A 10,407-nucleotide genomic window follows, 5' to 3' on the forward strand; every position below is an offset into this window, starting at 1 on the left:
TCTGGACAGGTCCCAGCCTCCAGCGTTGCACGGCAACATGGCCACTGTCTGGCCAAAGCGACGAGGGTGGGGGTAGGGGATGTGTGTGTGTGTGTGTGTGTGTGTGTGGGGGGGGGGGGGGTGATCAGTAGTCGGGGGTTGTTTTTGGGGGACCTCAAGGTGAAAGTGGAGGCAAGATAAGGTGTACCCCTGTGGCCAGCATCTGCTTAGGTGAGAGAGAGAGAGAGAGAGAGAGACAGACAGACAGACAGACAGACAGACAGACAGAGAGAGAGAAAAAAAGAGGGAGGCACTGCCATGTAATGGGCGGCTGTAAGGAACTCTGGCGGTGTGTGCGGCTGGCAGATAACCAAAAGGCGAGCATGGCAATGGGTGGCTAATACCACACTTCTTCCTTCACAAGGCCAGACAGGGAGGTGACATGTAGGGTTGGCCAAGTTCATGTGAGCATGGACATGTCTCCCAATTTGTCTGCCGGAGAGAGTTTTTAGGATGCTTAGACAGTATGTGTCATATTCTGTCTGCAGCAGAGAGTTTTTATGATGCTTAGACAGTATGTGTCTCATATTCTGCAGGAGAGAGTTTTTAAGATGCTTAGACAGTATATGTCTCATATTCTGCAGGAGGGAATTTTTATGATGTTTAGACCGTATGCTCTCATATTCTGCAAGTATTAAGTAATGATGGCTACAAGTTCCATTTTTATTTGAGACTTCTTACAGCTACTGTAACTTTTTAGCTTCTGCCAGAAGAAGGTAGGGGGTGGACACCTACGGTTGCTATGCGCTGGGGAGTCACTAAATAATTGGCAGCCAGGGATGCCAGACTCTGTGGAGGATTTCTGATTCATTAATATATTCAAACCTTTGTTTCTTTTTACAGAAACACATGAGTCCATGAGACATATTTTCATCTATTTTCATGGTGTTGAAAGCTACCTATCAGTTTTGCTGGAGCTGAAACCAAATATGGCTGGCCATAGTTTGTAGGACTTTGATTATGCCAGACAGAGACACTTCAATGAAAGAGCTTCCCTGTTCGGCAGCAGTGGACATGTATTTAGCGAGAATTTGTCTTTGGCTCTGTTATGCCTTAATTCAGATCAAGCAAAGGTAACAGCAGGAACATTTTTGCGGCACTACAAGCGTAGATAATCAGCAGTGACTGTGTAATTGAGTGGACACGACTGTATCAAATTCATAGCCACATTTCGCTGTCCAGTTGTGTCTCCCATTAAACACACAGACGAGTGCTCAGCGGGAAATTGGCTGCTCAACAATATCACATAGTAGACATTACAGCCCTGCGGCCTCTCCGAATGAGCCTCCACATTCTCCCACTCAAGGACAGTCAGTCAATCCTGCTAATGGCCCGGATCCCGGCAGCGGGCTTGAGCTCTGACCCCAGCAGGGCCCCGCCGCTCCCTCTGAGGGCCGGTGCTTTGCCCTTCAGAGAGCAGCCCGACTGCCGCCACCCTCCCACCCCCAGCCCATTAAACAGTATCAGCCGCTCAAACGCAAGGTAATGGAGCAAAAGCGGCGGTCGGGGGCAATCAATAACAGCAAATCGTCATGGCAACTGACCAGCGGAGCGCATCCCCAAACCCTGGCGACGGTGCCCGCTCTCGTAACTGAGGCGATGCCAGACGCAATCTCAATAAAGTGGACATTAGAGGGGCCCTGGCTACACTACTCCCCACTCCAGCCCCCCACCCACCCCACCCCACCCCCCCTCCACTCAGTGTCTCAATGGCTCTTCATGGAGGTTAGCGGATGGTGCTAGCTTTTGCTCAGTGATGGAAGCGCTGCCTTCAAGTGCTGCTGGATTTCAATTGCTCTAACCTCTGTTCGAGGGGAGCCTTTAAAGCCGCTGCCATTTTATTCAACGTTTGGAGGGAATTACACGGATAGGGTGCGTGCAAGCTCTCGGATTTCATGGTGGCGGCGACTGCCTGTTATCTGACAAGCACAGTTGTAATCCCCCTTCCCAAATGAACTCCCCCACTTCTCCACACATACTCTGGTCCATCTCACCATCATCACGACCAGACGTCTTAGGCCAACTTCATCAGTCATGCATGACGTGGCCTCGGGAGAAGAAGAGGAAGACAGAGAGAGGTGAGAAAAGAAGGCAGAAAAATGGATAGAGGAACTATTTTTTTTATTTGAGTTATACACAGGAAACGTTTTTTAATTCCTTGTGCTATTGGTTGGGGACTTCCCACAGCAGCCAATCCTCTCACTGTCACATACAACTACTCATGGCCAGCAACCTAACCAATAGAACAACTGCCCAACCACAGATCCTGCAACAACAATGCACAACTGGCTGAAACACCTGCCGAGTATTGTACCTAGGATCAGTGCCGCTGCTAGCCATTTTGGTGCCCTAAGCATAACTCCCTTATGATGCCCCCCCCCCCCCCTGACCAACAATAATGGAAATCGCAAGGTTTCATTAGCCATACCATAAACCTATTAATTTCAGTATAATTTTGGCAAACCACTACTGTACTTGCTTGGATGCATTGTTCATAGTAATAGTCATGACAATTATTTCAAGTTTCTCTCAAATTTCATGTTGTTTTCTTGAAATAGCATTAGACCAAGGCTGCCCAATTCCGATCAGAATCAGAGTCAGAACGTCATTCGTTAAACAGCATTTTAACCCATTTCGAACAGGGCCTCTGTTTCAACGTCCTATGTAACTCAGACTGGTTGCAGTTCACTGCCTGGCCACAGTTTTAACATTGTTTTAGATGGGTCAAGGGGGGACGCTATTTACCTCTTGTCAGATCCATTTCTTTGCAGCTAAAGTTGTGATTCCTGGTTGCTCTGGTTATCTAGCTAAGGCTATGGTTAGCTAGCTAAGGAAACTTTTAATAACAAACGATTTAAATGGAAGATTTCCGTTTGCATGAAATGATAGCTAGTTATCTAGCTAATGTTATAGTCTCCTCGATTTAACTTCTACAATTATAATGGGTGCCTGTGACACTTCGTATGAACGAATTCATATTCATGAGTTCATATTCACACATATTAACACCAGCTCATTATGTGTAAAGAATGCTGATATGAAATATGAAAACAACCACTAGTCAATGTGCAAGCTTCCAATTTAATTGGAACTTAAATGATTTAAGATACTCTATTTGAGTTGGGGCAGTTATGTGGCAGGGAGTCAAGTGCAGTTGGGAGGCGCTTGTCTCCAAGGCACAGGTTACATTTAACTGTTATATTTTTCTCTTTTCACGGATACAGATAAAAATTAAGTATATCTCTTGCTCTGCCTGTTTTTTGATATACATGCCTAAAAGGTCCGTGATATTTATTTATAATTATTATAACTATGATGATTTTTCAGTTGCCTATTTTTTGGTGCCCCCACAGGAGTTGGTGCCCTACGCACAGCGCGTAGTGTGCGTTATGGGAGCGGCGGCACTGCCTAGGATCCTTAACGGCCTTCCATCACAGTACAACATGTGCTGTCTGCAGCCCACAAGTGCTTAACACAACAACATGACTATTCAACCGTAGAACCTGAGCAGCAGGATACAACCACAGCAACAAAGCTGCCTTTGTGAGCATTTCACAGGGGCTTTCAAGAAGGCACCTTTGTTTATCAGTGTTTCATTGAATTAGGCCCACGACACCCTCAGAAGGCTCAACAGTGGTGTCTGGCTTTCCAGACACACCCCCTGCCATACCCGCGATGGGTTAGAACACATGCCATTACTAGAGACAACAACAGATACACCTCGACAACATTTCACATATCTCAGTTTTAGTTCAGGTTAATTCACGACACAGAGTGGTCTGCGAGCGCCAAAACCATTGGCTCTCTCTTTCAGCAGCCTCAGACAACTCCTTTAAAGCTCCTGTGAGTGACTGTCAGCGAAAACCGAAATCCAACAGAAGTGTTGTGGTTGATTTAGCTACAAAGCCTCTAACACCTATCTCCACTGGTCTCTAGTGTGCTTACCAGCCTCATTGCCTCGCATCCGCTACTAGTTCTGCATACTGTAGCCTCTTCCTTTCAAATGCCTCCTCAATCAGTTGTTAACCCAATAAAGTAAACAATGCACTCATACTCAGACTCATACAACACAACATCTGGTCTCATAACAGTCACAGCAAATACACTGTGGGACTTTGCACCATTTGCTAGCACTGTTTGTATGTCCACTTTTCTCCCCCTTTCGCGCAAAAGAAATCCTACTGTCCCTGTCATCGGCAAAGATTCTTACATCCAGACAAAATATGTTTCAATGAGCCAACACCCAAACACAACTTGCAGCTTCTGTCTTCACCCACGCACTGACTGAGACCAGAGTTGGGAGGACATCATAAGTGGATCCAATGACAAATGTAACGTGGCTACTGTCCATAGCCCAAAGTTCTCTCCAGTTCTTCCTCATCTGAACATTATTCCAAATCATCCATTGCCCTTGCTTTGCCTGAGAAGCCACTGCTGCTTGTCTAGTTTCCTCTTCTTGCTCACGATTGAAAGCTAGTTACCATCTGTCTCCTCTCCAGCAATGTAGCCTCACCCCATACTTTCCAACTGTCACCTAGCCCAAACCCAAATGAAGAGTGTTATGTGACGGGAAGAAAAGTCACTTTGTTTTGAACGTTCTTTTTACCACTACTCTCTTGTTCTTCTGCATTCCAGTGCAAGTGACCTTGAGATGTCATTTTGTATCTTCACTCATATGGCTTAACATTGTAGAGCATGCAGTCTAAGCAATCGACACAGTGGGCATTTTTACATGAGTGTGCAAAGACAGTTGCTAGGCAGTAGGACCATTTTCCTCTTGCATGTTAGTGTGCCATGCACGGTAAGTCTGTTAACTGATCCACCTTGAATTCTTCCACACTTTTAGCGTGGCTAGTAGAAAACATTCATTTCACAAAGAAACCCAAACTCGATCTTTACCTTCACTTCAGATCTGCCAGCAGGAGCACTGACCTGGAGCATTGACCTGGAGCACTGACCGTTCTCACATCAAACGCGTACAGTAAGATCAAATACCTGGAAGAAACAACAAAGAGCACTTCCTTGCGTTTCACCGTTTCAAAGGCCTACTGTCTTTCCTCTCCTAGGCTTGGGAGAGTTCAATCAGCTCTGCCTCAGTTGCTATGAGACTCACTATATTTAAAGTAGGGCTTTGAGAATGCTCATGCATAATAATGCACACACACACACTCATACACACAAACACACACACACACTTGCCAGTCTACTAATGAGGAATCACTATTTCTGTGCACGCACCATTTTCTAATTGCTGTTTTTTTTTAGTTCAGGCTCATAAGCCTGTTTAGTTGGACTGGTTTGATTCTCAGTGAATGTGTGTTATGTGATGAAGAGAACATATCCCCTAATTGCCCCCCTGAACACAATTGCACCCTGCAATAAACTCAGCTGTCAGAGGACTGGTCCAGCCTATAATCCCAGGTGCAGTCTACCAGGGCTTATTGGAGAGTGTGTGAGAGAGATGGAAAGAAAGAGTAAGGAAAGAGAGAGTGAAAGATGGAAAGAGAATGGAGGCAGAAATAGAGAGAGTGAGAGAGAGAGACCGAGAGATGGAAAGACAGAGAAAGGAGAGAGAAAGAGAGTGATGGAGAGAGAAGGAGAGAGATTCCCTCAGGTGCAGTGTTTAATGCGAGACGCTGGCTGGCTGTGTGCTGCTGCCTTCCTCTCACTCAGTCAGAGCCAGCCATGTGCCCTTCTGCCACCCCGGGGACTTCTTAAGCCCAGACTGCTGAGAGGATGCTAACGGAGCACACCCGAGCCATTACCTGCTGAGAGGATGCTAACGGAGCACACCCGAGCCATTACCTGCTGAGAGGATGCTAACGGAGCACACCCGAGCCATTACCTGCTGAGAGGATGCTAACGGAGCACACCCGAGCCATTACCTGCTGAGAGGACGCTAACGGAGCACACCTGCACAGCCATCACCTGCCCTTTTTAAATTGCGAGGCGCTCAAAAGAAGCGCACGTTGCTAACTGCTTTTTTTTCTCTCGCTCAGCTGCCGGACAACGGCACACGCAGAAATGGATCCCAGAAAAAACTTAGCGTGGAGCCGCCTGGGCGTCTAAGGAGAAATTAAGTGTTTACACGAGGCACAGCCAGCGGTTACACTTCCTAATGTCGTTAGCGTTGTTTACTGTGTGAAAGCTTTATAGGGTTGGGTTCAGTTGCAGGCCGGTGGAAAAAAATGTTGATGGCTCTAAAATTTGCATGCTATTGGGAGGAGAAAACACTTAACAGAATTTTGAAGAGAGGCTCATTAAAAAAAAAAAAGCTGGTATCATAATTCGTCAATGTTTATGAGACCTGGGCTGGAGCTGGTGTTGTCGAGAGGGTGTGATAAATTCCACTCACTTTCCAGCTCACTTCTCTTTTTTTTCTGAGCAGTTTCCAAAAGCGTCTCTATCGGAACCAAACTCTTAACTTCACCAAAAAGTTTCAGCTGACTCGTCACCAAACTCACCTCTCGGTGAATCTCACCCACAAACCTCATCCCTTTAAAGGGGGGGATGGATGTCAGGCTCTTCCCCTGCACCCAAAAAGCAGCACGATACGAGCTGAGAATGATCGCTCCGGCCACTCTGTCATGAGCTGTTGGCTGTGCTTTGAGTAGCGCTCTGGCTTGAAGTCCCCATCAGTGGGCTGTCACCTCCGCTGGCATCTATCCGTGCTCAACTCCGATTCTCTCTCGGGCGCCACGTGTATTAATGTTACACCCTTCGCTGCTAGTTAAGCGTATGCTACAGGCGCGGCGTGCATTTGATTTCCCTCACATCCCTCCCTCTCGTGCGTCCCGTTCGTCTTTATTTACTCCGATGCACTGAAGCAAGGAGACAAATATTGGAAGAGGGGATGGGAGGCCTGGCTTGGTCTGAGCAGATGAATTCACGGCCAGCGTGTTATCACACACACACACACACACACACACACACACACACAGAACGCGTTTTCCTTGTGACCTCTGCTAAACCACATGGTAAACACCTCCAGACGGCTTTGCGCACACAGGATCAGCGGTAAACGGTGCGTGAAAAGCGCTGCGGAGTGTTTACGTGGGTGCAGATTAAATCAGCAGCACGTCCGTATCCACTGGGCGCATAATTTTCTCCACCTTATTAGCTTCGTATTTATACAGTGGGGCTGACTTTTGTTGTCAGTTCTCGACTCATAGCAGTGATATGGCTGAGCAGTGTTGTGGCGCCGCTCGTCAGTTCTCCACGGCTAAATCTGATCAGACTGGAAGAAGCAACTTTGATTATTTCAATATCATGCGCTTAGAGTTTCGACTGGGCCCCACACACTGCGTGCATGCTCACACTGTCTTGTTTGAAACACACACACACACACACACACTCACACAACTTTTAGATACTGAATTTGAACCCCAAATAAAATGTTTCTCCAACTTCCTGTTCCTCCTCATCCCAGTTTCCTATTAGCAGGGGTGTCCACTTATCATTGCTTTGCGTTGCGCTAAGACATAAGCCTGTCCAAGGCGTAACTCAAGCCCACAGGGAGATGAAAGCTGCCTGTTTGGGTTTTGCAGACAGGGCTTGTACTCCTTGTTCCGCTTAATTATTGATAGCGGACACAAAATGCAGTTTCATTTGTGCAAACAACAACAACAACAACAGACGTTTTTTTCTCAGCCTCAGCACAACTCAAGGCTCCCTTACTCAAATGTGTTTACAAGCCCTTTATGTTGCGTCTGTCTGCAGGAAGGCTCTCACGATATTAAGGAGATCACCACAGCTCGCCTCGAGTTAAGACCATTTACAGCCGTGCCTGCGTGAGTGTGTGAGTGTGTGAGCTTGAATAGAGGAGTTTTTATTGGTTACTGCTGGTTGATTGGCCATATTTTAGGGCAAGGTGCTGCAGACTGGTGACAGACTGACACGTCTTTAAAAACTGAAGAACAGTCTTTTACGTAATTGTTTAGTTTGTCTGACCTCATGTGACCCTTGTCGTTTGAAATGCTCTTTCTCCCACCTCAGTATTGACTGGTATTGACGTGGTATCAATACACAGAGCTTGACTATAGCAACACTGTGGTGATTGTTTGTTATTCCCAACTATTTCTCTTCTGGCTGCCGTCCAGCTGCCGTCCAGCAAATAGTTGTCTCATTTACATTCCGTATTTAATTATTCAAGCATTGACCTGTCCACCAAACACACACACACACACACACACACCTACACACATACACACACACACACACACACACACACACCTCTCTCAGGTGGGTTGTTAAATTAATCTCCCACTCCACTCGTTTCCCTCTGCTGTCCCCAGCCCAGTGTGTGAATGTGGGGCTGTATTTGTGGGTGGCTGATACTGGTTAGTTACTCCCTCTGTGGAAGGAGGGGGCACAGACTCCCTCTCTGGGATCCTGCTAATCAGACACCTACAGGCAGATTCAGGACAAAAACACCTGATTTACAGATGATGTGTGTGTATTAGTTTGTGTGAATGTTAGGAGGATGTTTGTGCGTGTGTCTGTGGGTATATGTATTAGAGTATTTGTGTGTGTGTTAGTGTGAGACTGTGTGTGTGTGTGTGTCAATCAATCAATCAATCAATCAATTCAATTTTATATAGCGCTTCTCTATATACCCGAAGTCGCTCCACAGAGTCCAGAGTCCAGTAGTCATACACACACAGTCATACCGGTGGTGGTAAGCTACCTCAGTAGCCACAGCTGCCCTGGGGCAGACTGACAGAAGCGTGGCTGCCAATCAGCGCCAACGGCCCCTCCGACCACCACCAACATTCATTCATATTCACACAATGCAATGCATGTCTTTATGATGGTGGGGGAAACGGGAGTACCCGGAGTAAACCCACGCAGGCACGGGGAGAACATGCAAACTCCACACAGAAAGGACCTGGAACGACCTGGAAGGACCGGGATGCGAACCCAGGGCCTTCTTGCTGTGAGGCGACAGTGCTAACCACTGAGCCACCATGCTGCCCTGTGTGCACCTCCCACCAGTCTGTGTCATGGTGATTTCCCTCCTCGCGCTCCTCACTGACATCTCCCACCAGTAGGTCCTGGCCTCCATTTTCTAGCCCTGACTGCAAGCGAGACGCCCTGAAAGCTCTGCACAGCTTCCCTCCCAAGCCAGAGGATCCCCCTCTGCTAAACATGTCATTTCCTTGCTGAGTGTGAATTCCTGCTCCTGTCAGTCCCAGGGTGTCGTGTGTGTGTGTGTGTGTGTGTCGTGTGTGTGTGTGCGTGTGTGTGTGTGTGAGTGTGTCGTGTGTGTCATGTGTGTGTGTGTGTGTGTGTGTGTGTGTGGTGTGTGTGTGGTGTGTGTGTGTGTGTGTGTGTGTGTGAGTGTGTGTGTGTGTGTGTGTTGTGTGTGTCATGTGTGTGTGTGTGTGTCATGTGTGTGTGTGTGTGTGTGAGTGTGTGTGTGCAGGGGGTGCTCTTGCCCAGGGCTGACTTCATGTTCAGATCGTATTCTCTTCTTCTCCATCTCAAATCTGTCCTTCTCTCTCCCTTTACAATGCATTTTCTCTATTTCTCTTGTCTCCATGCATTTTCTCTCACTCTCTCTTTTCCTTTCAATCTCCCCATCTCTGCTCCTCCATCTCCCTCCATCTCCATCTCCCTCCATCTCCATCTCTCTCTCTCTCTCCATCTCTCTCTCTCTCTCTCTCTCTCTCTCTCTGTTCCATCTCTGTGTCCCACTCTGTCCTCTCGCACCCCTCTCTCTACTGATTTCCCGCAGGAGGTGTTGCTGCCTCCTCCTCCCGCACCTCCTCCGTGCCCACCTCGGAGTGAGAGGTGGGAATGGGGCTGCCTCAGCACACACACACACACACACACACACACACACACACACACACACACACACACACACGCAGCAGCCCTGCCAGCGGGATTATGCAGATCCTAATTCCGGAGCGCTCGCACACCTGGGGTCGGCGGGCCATGAAATAGGGAAAGTGCTTGTCGGAAAACTTTATTTTTTTTTCCCGCTTCACAAGGAGACAGAGAGAGAGAGATTGAATAGAGAGAGAGGGGGGAGGGGGAAGAGAGAGGAGAGAGGAGAGAGAGAGAAAGGGGGGAAGAGAGAGAGAGAGGGAGAGAGGGGAAGAGAGAGAGAGGGAGAGAGGGGAAGAGAGAGAGACGAAGAGAGGGGAAGAGGGAGAGAGGAAGAGAGTTGCTAAAGGGTGTTTCTCTGTTAGACCACCTCCCCCGTCAAGCATTGACAGCCCAATTGATGTGTGAGTGTGAGCTCCCACAAGCTGAAAGCCTCATCTACAGATGCTATGATACATCCAATACCTTTGAACAAATGAATTCATGACAATCAATATCCCATACATACACTGCCAGAGTGAATACATTCTGTTCAAT

The 10,407-nt window shown here is 47.6% G+C and overlaps 1 protein-coding gene across 2 annotated transcripts in view; it reads right to left on the minus strand.

Moving 5' to 3' along the window:
* Positions 1-10,407, minus strand: part of glra4a (glycine receptor, alpha 4a) — a 39,368-nt gene that overhangs the window by 27,511 nt on the left and 1,450 nt on the right. The gene's annotated exons all lie outside the window — the stretch shown is intronic.

This window comes from Clupea harengus, chromosome 20, assembly GCF_900700415.2.
Source record: "Clupea harengus chromosome 20, Ch_v2.0.2, whole genome shotgun sequence".
NCBI classification, from domain to species: domain Eukaryota; kingdom Metazoa; phylum Chordata; class Actinopteri; order Clupeiformes; family Clupeidae; genus Clupea; species Clupea harengus.